Raw genomic sequence first — 9,009 nt, 5'->3', positions numbered from 1 at the left:
TCCACTGCTAGATCATGTGCTATATCTGTTAAACAGAGATAACCTCCTTAGGGTTTGTCTCAGTTTATCTAGTGCTACTATATAACAGGAATACCACAAGTGGATGGCTTTAACAAACAGAAATTTATTCTCTCACAGATGAGAAGACTAGAAGTCTAAATTCAGTGTGCCATTTTCCAAGGTGAGGCCTTCTGTCTCTGTTGGCTCTGGGGGAAGGCCTTTGTCGTCAGCCTATCAATCTTTCCCTGGTCTACGAGCTTCTCAGCACAGGGACCCCAAGTCCAAAGGACATCCTCCCCTCCTGGCTCTTACTTGGTGGTAATGAAGTCCCACCTCTCTCTGCTTGATTCTCTTTTTTATATCTCAAGGGATTGACTCAAGATGCAACCTAATCCTGTAGACTGAGTCTTGCCTCATTAACATAACTGCCTCTAATCCTGCCTCATTGATGTCTTAGAGGTTAGGATTTACAATATGTAGGATTATCAAATCAAAAAGTGGAGGACAGCCACACAATAACAGGAATCATGGCCTAGCCAAGTTGATACACATTTTTGGGGAACACAATTCAGCCCATAACAGAGTTGTATGAGGATTCAAAAAATATATAAAGCACTTCGAATGGTGCCTAGCACATAAGCCAAAAAAAGACCCTCAATGAGAGTCTTCCTCTTTTTCACTGACCCCCTACTTTACCAAGCATGATGGCCTTCACAAGGGACTAGTCCCTCTTGATAACATGTCCAAAATATGTGAAACGAAGTCTTGCCATCTTTGTTTCTAAGAAGCATTCTGGCCATACTGCTTCCAAGACAAATGTTTGTTCTTCTGACAGTCCGTAGTATATTTGCTATTCTTGGCCAATACCATAATTCAAAGGCATCAATTCTTCAGTCTTCCTATTCACTGTCCAGCTTTTACATGCATATGAGACAATTGAAAACACCATGGCTTGGGTCAGATGCACTTTAGTCCTTAAAGTGACATCTTTGCTTTTAACACTTTAAAGAGATCCTTTGCAGCAGATTTGCCCAAAGCAATGTGTCTTGATTTCTTGACTGCTGCTTCCATGGGCATTGATTGTGGATCCAAGTAAAAGGAAATTCTTGACAGCTTAAGTCTTTTCTCCATTGATCATGATGTTGCTTATTGGTCCAGTTGTGAGGATTTTTGTTTTCTTTATGTTGAGGTGCAATCCATACTGAAGGCTGTAGTCTTTGATCTTCATCAGTAAGTACTTCAAGTCCTCTTCACTTTCAGCAAGCAAGGTTGTGTCATCTGCATAATGCAGGCTGTTAATGAGTCTTCCTCCCCAATCCTGATGCCCTGTTCTTCTTCATGTAGTCCAGCTTCTCAGATTATTTGCTCAGCATACAGATTGAATAAGTATGGTGAAAAGACAGAACCCTGATACACACCTTTCTTGACTTTAAACCAGGCAATATGCCCTTGTTCTGTTCAAACAACTGCCTCTTGATCTGTGTACAGGTTCTTCATGAGCACAATTAAGTGTCTGGAATTCCCATTCTTTGAAATGTTATCCATAATTCGTTCTGATTCACACAGTCGAATGCCTTTGCATAGTCAAGAAAACACAGGTAAACATCTTTTCGGTATTCTCTGCTTATATAGCCAGTGCTATATAAGTGCTTATCATCGTCATTATTAACTGCCAGATCATGTGCTTAGCACTGGGAAGAGAGATCGTTTAGATACTCGACTACGTAAAGGCAGACCTTGCCTAAATTTGTTTTTCTTACCTGAATGTGCAATAGTAATTTGCTTCCTACTTTATGCCTTCAGATTGGAATCCTTCAGTGGTTGAATCACATTTCCTGGTTTTGTGAAAGAGAATCTAATTCTGAGTAACTTTCACATCTGTTGTCATTCTAAGCATGTCAGAAGTATTGCACATTTCTCTAATTTTGTTTTTGCTTCAGTACTTTGCAACATATATATACATATGTGCACGCATATTCAAGTGTGAGTAAACAATAGATATATTTTGTGGGTGGAAGGTAACATCTTCCAGAAGGAGGACATCTGTGTTGGTGGCAGCCCTCATGCGTTCCATGACGTCTCTTACCTGGGCTTTGCCAGCTCCAAGGGATTCTGCCCTTCAGCCAGAGGTTCAAGTAGAACTGGGAAGTTGAGGTTTTAGAGTCTTTGACAAGTAGTATTCATCCTATCACTGGCTGTTCCTCAACTCTAGGATTTTACCTACCATTTCCCACATTATATAAGCTTTCCTAGTGAAAACATCAGTGATGGTTAATGTTATGTGTCAACTTAGCAAGGCTTTGATTCTCAGTGGTTTGGCAGACACTGGACTGGTAGCTTTTCCATAATGTAATTACTTTCCATGATGTGATCAGCCAGTCAGTTGAAAGTGGACTTTCGTTGAGGGTGTCTCCAGCATATAAATGGATGTTTTTGGCAAAGCTTACACTCTTGACTCTGTATTTTTCTTATCATCTGACCTCCGGTTCCTGGAACATAAACCTGCAGGAGTCTCCGGCCTGCTGCCTGACCTGCAGATTTGGGATTTGCTGGTCCCCACAACTGTGTGAGGTACTTCCTTTAAGTAAATCTCTCTCTAAATTATATACGTCTAACTGATTTTGCTCATCTAGAGAACCCAGACTAGGACACATCTATTAATGGCTCTATTAAGGGCTTTATTTTCCCCTATGATCCCTAAACAACCATGTGAATGAAAATACCACCCCTATGAAGTGAATGAAGCCCAGTACTACATCTTGCCCATGAGAAGGGAGTGAAGAGGGGCGCTTGTTCCCTAAGCCTAAACATGAAAACGATCTGGTGCCCCAGGCTGAGCTCAACTCAAAGGAAATCTGTGCAGAGAAGAACTCTTTGTACAGCCAGAGTACAGCATGGTAAATCTAATGAGAACATTAAACAGAGGGCTTGGTCATTGTGGATGGGCGCACCTGGGTCATCAATCAAATCCGTTCTGGCCCACGCATTACCACGGCCACTGCTTGCAGATGAATTTTTGCTAAATTATCTTGGAAGAACTGTTTGTCTCTATTTCCTGTGTGGTTCCCCACATTATATCTTCCATAAATTTTCTATCTATAGTTTCTTCAAAAGCTGTGCTCAAAACCATGCATCAATAATTTTTTTAGCAAATAGTGCAATGGCTGTGGATCTTTTGCTAGTAGCTTTTATTTTCTATTAGAGAAGTTATGTGTAGATAGTAGACAGACACGCAGACACATAGACAGGCCTTTCATTGTACAGTAACTAGAAATAAATGAAAAATAAATTACCTGTAATCTCCCCCACAGGAGTTCCTGGGTAGTGTGAATGGTTCAGTGCTAGGGTATTAACGAAAAAGGTGAGTGGTTCAAATCCATCCAGGCACACCTTGGAAGAAGGCCCTGGCAATCCGAAAAATCAGCCATTGGTAACCCTATGGAGCACAGTTCTACTCCGGCACACATAGGGTCACCATGGCAACTAGCTTGGTTAGCGGATATATGTATACATTTAATTCAGAAAAATGAACACCAAGCCCCTGAATTTTAGTGTCATTCTCATAGGTCTCCATAGTCACTGTGAGCTTTGTAACACTGGCCAGTGCATTTGGAATTATGACAGCTATTAGACATTTTCCCTAAGAAGTCAGAAACAAGTCTATTTATGGCGATATTCTATTCACTAAACTGTTGACTAAGCCTAAAAATCTGAATAGAAAAGAGCTATTGACACATTGGTTACTTGGCCCCCTGATTGCTGTCCTTCAACTAGGGAATATCTGAGCTCTGGCAGGAAATGAGGAGACATGAGTCCCACAAACTTCGGAAATGTAAGCACCTTTCTCTCACCCACAGGTAACGGTGAGTTAATAAGTAAAAAGAACTTCGTCAGGGCAGACAGTCCCACAACAAAAACTAAATACTGTAAGTGAATTCCTTCTTTATGAGCCAGTTAATGGTTGATTCTGTTAACTGATTTTAGTATGCAAGGAAGGATTAGGGTTTTAAAATACTTTGCGTTTACACTTCAACTAATTGTTCCTTTCCGTAATAAGCTTGCCTTGGTTACAAATGCTTAGTGACCATTAGCAAATAGAATGTGTTTACTTTTCCTAAGTACCATATTTCCTGCCAGCTTGTTGCCGCTAGCTTGAAAATGAAAGATTTGTAAAATTGTGAATTTAAACAATACTTTCAAGTGGAAACATCCCTAATCCAGGCATAGTGAAGAACTTTAAACATTTAATCTTGGCAGAAACACATAAACAAAAGAATTAGTAAGAAATTTGCTAATATTTCTTGTTAGCAGCCCACGTTAACTAAAACTAGTCTCAAACACCTGGAGCGTTGTGTATATTCTGAGTATCACATTTTAACAAGGTCTTTAGCCAGCCAGAAAACAACCCAAAGAGGGTTTGGAAGCCAGGACATAAGGGGATTGTTGAAAGAACAATGAATGTTTATCCAGGATTTGGTGAAGTCCTGATAGGTGCCATATGTGAAGAAAGAGGACATTAGGCCTGTGTTTGTTGCTTCAGAGAACAGAATTAGGACACATAACTAAAAAAAAAAAAAAATTTTTTTTTTTTTTTTTTAGAAAGGCAGTCAGTTCCAAGTAAGGAAGGACTTTCTATAACTAAGTGGCAGCTCTTAATCCTAACCATATGAGATACTAGATTCCCTGTCACCAGAAGGGTTCAAGCAGTGGCTGGTTTCTGGTGAGACTTTTGTAAAGAGGATTTCTCCGTGGGCATCGAGATAACACTCTTTTACCTCTAACTGTCTAATATGAAAAAACATTTGGAGTCATCTTTATTCCTTCTTCCCCCACCCCCCTTTTATTTCAGACAGTTTACTAGCTTGTAATTCATTCTGGTTTCCATAAATTGCCATCAGCCTGCCTTTCTGTGTAGGTAAGAGGGGCCCAGTAGTGCCTTCTTTGAATGTGACACAGAGAGCTTAGATGTTCTCACCTGACAACTGGGCGCTAGAGGCGTGGCCCAGAATGCTCATCCTCACAAGAAATGACAGTTTGAGTTTAGAAATGCTGCCTTTTTTTTTTCTTTCTTTCTTTTTTATTGCCATCGTGCTTAAACAACTCCCCCTTTTTCTTTCCTTAATGAAATTTGGGGTTGCTAGGACACTGAACGATGCACAAATCAGAAACCAAAATATCTTTCTGACTCCTTAGACTTGGACTAGACATTATTAGAACAACCATGTAGCAGAGAAGTGCAATAAATGATAGGTTAAGGGCAGCTTACGTTTTGAAAGCGTTGTCTATATCACCCTTCAATCCAAATGCATAGTATTGATTCTCATCCCAATTATCCAGAATACCCGGAACTACCACTCCCAGAAGAGAGCGCGCGACTGCCCTAGGGATTGTGGGTTTTGTAGTTCGCCCGGAGCTGGGGTGGAGGTTGTCTCCGGCGCAGGGAGAGGATTGGAAATCTCCATTCCCAAAAGGCCGGGCTCCCTTCGGTTGAAGCTGAGGACGTGGAGTCTGTGGTACCCCGGGCCAAGGTTGGATACCTAGATCCCCAGGAAGGCGCAAACTTGTCCTGGATGCTTCTGAGACCTGGCTGTTGCCAGCGGCGGCTGAACCCGACTGGGGGGCAGAGGTGGCCTGCGAACCGCGCCACGGGTCCCTTTCTGCTTATCGCCCGAAACAAGCTAGCTTGGCTTCATACCCGGGCTGTTGCAACACGGTGCTGCCATGACTCGAGTAGAGCGGCTACCCCAATACACCTTGGAAGGGAGGTTTCTTTGCTGAAAGTATCAGAATCTGCTGCTAAATATAACTTAGGCGATACCACATTTCTTACTGCACTCTAGGTCTCAGCTTTGCTGAAAGTTAGAAATCATATTATTGTGCTTTTTCAACAGGTAGGAGAAGTAGAAGTAAGATGAAAGGAGGTGAGAGGGAAGGGGGATTATCTTCATACCCCCAGCACCTTGCAGAGTGCAAGCACCCAACTCAAATTTATGATAAACAAACGAATGCATTGAAATGCATGAGCAATGACAATGAGGCATCTTAAGTGCACGCGGTGCTTAGTTGGGAGAGGAATAAGAACAACCCTAGAATTATTTGCGTATGTAATATATCACTTCTAGAATAGGAGCTCCATGAAAGCAGGGATTTTTATCTATTTTTTCCTTCCCAGCACCTAGAATAATGCTTAACATACAGTAGTTGCTCTATAAATATTTTTGATGGAATGTATAAATAAATGAATCTTTTAAATTATGTGAATTAGCTGCAAGAAATAAACACACAAATATAGGCAACTGATCTTTAGCAAGTGCATAAAGGCAGTTCAGTGGAAAAAGGATAGTCTACTCAACAAATGGAGCTGGACATCCATATACAAAATAATCTACACACAGACCTTGCACTTTTCATAAAAATTGACTCAAAATGGATCTTAGACCTAAATGTAAGAGGCAAAACTCTACAACAACCCCTAGAAGAAAACCTAGGTGACCTCAGGTTTGGTAATGAGTTTTTAGTTACAACACCAAAAGCACAAACCAGAAAGGGGTTCTTGGCTGAGAGAAAGACAAGTGCTAAGTCTGAGGTGTGCGTGCACTTGTGAGTTGAAGGGAAGGTCAGAAGGAAGGCAGCTGGTCATAGTGACCCAGGAGGAACCTGGAAGGAGATGAGGGCAGGGTGCAGGCAGAGGCCAGATCACAAGAGCACTGTGCCCACTCTAAGGAGCTTCTGTTACACTTTAATGGCAATGGGAAACCGCCAGAGAGTTTTAAGCAGGAGACTGACATGATTTGATATAGTCAATACATGTCAATTGAATTTGTGTGATGGTGGAAATGCACACATTTCCTGACTTTTAACGATGCAGTATCCCCTTGTTCTGTCCAAACAACTGCCTCTTGATCTACGTACAGGTTCCTCAGGAACACGATTAAGTGTTCTGGAATTCCTATTCTTCCCAATGTTATCCATAATGTGTTGTGATCCACACAGTCAAATGCCTTTGCATAGTCAATAAAACACAGGTAAACATCCTTCTGCTATTCTCTGCTTTCAGCCAGGATCCATCTGACATCAGCAATGATATCCCTGGTTCCACGTCCTCTTCTGAAACCAGCTTGAATTTCTGGAAGTTCCCCATCGATATACTGCTGCAACCGTTTTTGAATGATCTTCAGCAAAATTTTGCTTGTGTGTGATATTAATGATATTGTTCGATAATTTCTGCATTCGGTTGGATCACCTTTCTTGGGAATAGGCATAAATATGGATCTCTTCCAGTCAGTTGGCCAGAAAGCTGTCTTCCATATTTCTTGGCATAGAAGAGTGGGCACCTTTTGTTGAAACATCTCAATTGATATTCCATCAATTCCTGGAGCCTTGCTTTTTGCCAGTGCCTTCAGTGCAGCTTGGATGTCTTCCTTCAGTACAATCGGTTCCTGATCATATGCTACCTCTTGAAATGGTTGAACATTGACTAATTCTTTTTGGTATAATGACTCTGTGTATTCCTTCCTTCTTCTTTTGATGCTTCCTGCATCGTTTAATATTTTCCCCATAGAATCCTTCACTATTGCAACTCGAGGCTTGAATTTTTTCTTCAGTTCTTTCAGCTTGAGAAACACCGAGCGTGTTCTTCCCTTTTGGTTTTCCATCTCCAGCTCTTTGCACATGTCATTATAATGCTTTATTTTGTCTTCTCAAGCTGCCCTTTGAAATCTTTTGTTCAGTTCTTTCACTTCATCATTTCTTCCTTTTGCTTTAGCTGCTCAATGTTCATGAGCAAGTCTCAGAGTCTCCTCTGACATCCATCTTGGTCTTTTCTTTCTTTCCTGTCTTTTTAATGACCTCTTGGTTTCTTCATGTATGATGTCTTTGCACAATTCATCTGGTCTTCGATCACTAGTGTTCAATGCATCAAATCCGTTCGTCAGATGGTGTCAAAATTCAGGTGGGATATACTCGAGGTCATATTTTGGCTCTCGTGGACTTGCTCTGATTTTCTTCAGTTTCAGCTTGAACTTGCATATGAGCAATTGATGGTCTGTTCCATAGGCAGCTCCTGGCCTTGTTCTGCCAAGGAGGTAGTTGGAAATATATGTCCAGGGATCAGGGTAAAAAACAGCTGAAGAAATAATCCTTCTCATGAATTAGAATCAGAGGGAGAGTTAGCTAGGGAGAAGACAGATTACAAACAAGGGAAACCAAGAACAGAATGATAAAAAATGCAGGCATTTAAACAGAGAGCAGACGAAGCAAGGCCAGTGATGGTGAGAGATAGTAAGAAACAGAAAAATTAAAAAGGTACTTTTGGCCAGGCCCGAGATAGCCTATAAAGAAGGGGTTAGAGAAACCAAAGTGAGAAATTTCAGGAGCTATAGGAACTAAATGATGACTTGAGGTCAGAGGAACTAATATGAAGAATCCTGTAGAGGCAATATAGTACTATACTCTGTGTTGGCAAAATCAGCCCCCATTGAAGGGGGGCTGGTCGAGGCCATAAGAACAGCCATGGTCAAAAATAAATTTCCAGAAAATTTATCTTAGAAAAATAATTTGATAACCGTAAAAAAATATAACTATAAGATGTTCACCATTGCAAGTACAACAGCAAAGATTTGAAAGTAATTTGCAACTCCAACAATAAAAGATTAATGACATGGATTTTTTTTTTTTTATACAACAAGGCAAAATCTTACAGCTCTTACAATAATGTGTGTGTATTGATAAGGAACATATTCACGTTATATTAAGTGAGAAAATGTTAACAAGCAATACAGAATGTATTACATTTTTATAAATATATGTACATATATAACATGTATATATAATATATATAATGTATTTATAAATATGTATATACACGTAAATGTATTTTTTTCTCTCTGCTTATCTGTTTTCTCATGTTTCATCATAGACATGTATTGTGACATTTTAAAAGTATTTTTAAAAGAAAGTGTGGAAATTCTCTTAAGAGCACATTTACTTTCTCAATTATTGGCATCACCC

Source organism: Loxodonta africana, chromosome 1 (assembly GCF_030014295.1).
Source record: "Loxodonta africana isolate mLoxAfr1 chromosome 1, mLoxAfr1.hap2, whole genome shotgun sequence".
In the NCBI taxonomy this organism is placed as follows: Eukaryota; Metazoa; Chordata; class Mammalia; order Proboscidea; family Elephantidae; genus Loxodonta; species Loxodonta africana.
The sequence above is the reverse complement of the archived record's forward strand: the minus strand, read 5'-3'. Positions refer to the sequence as shown.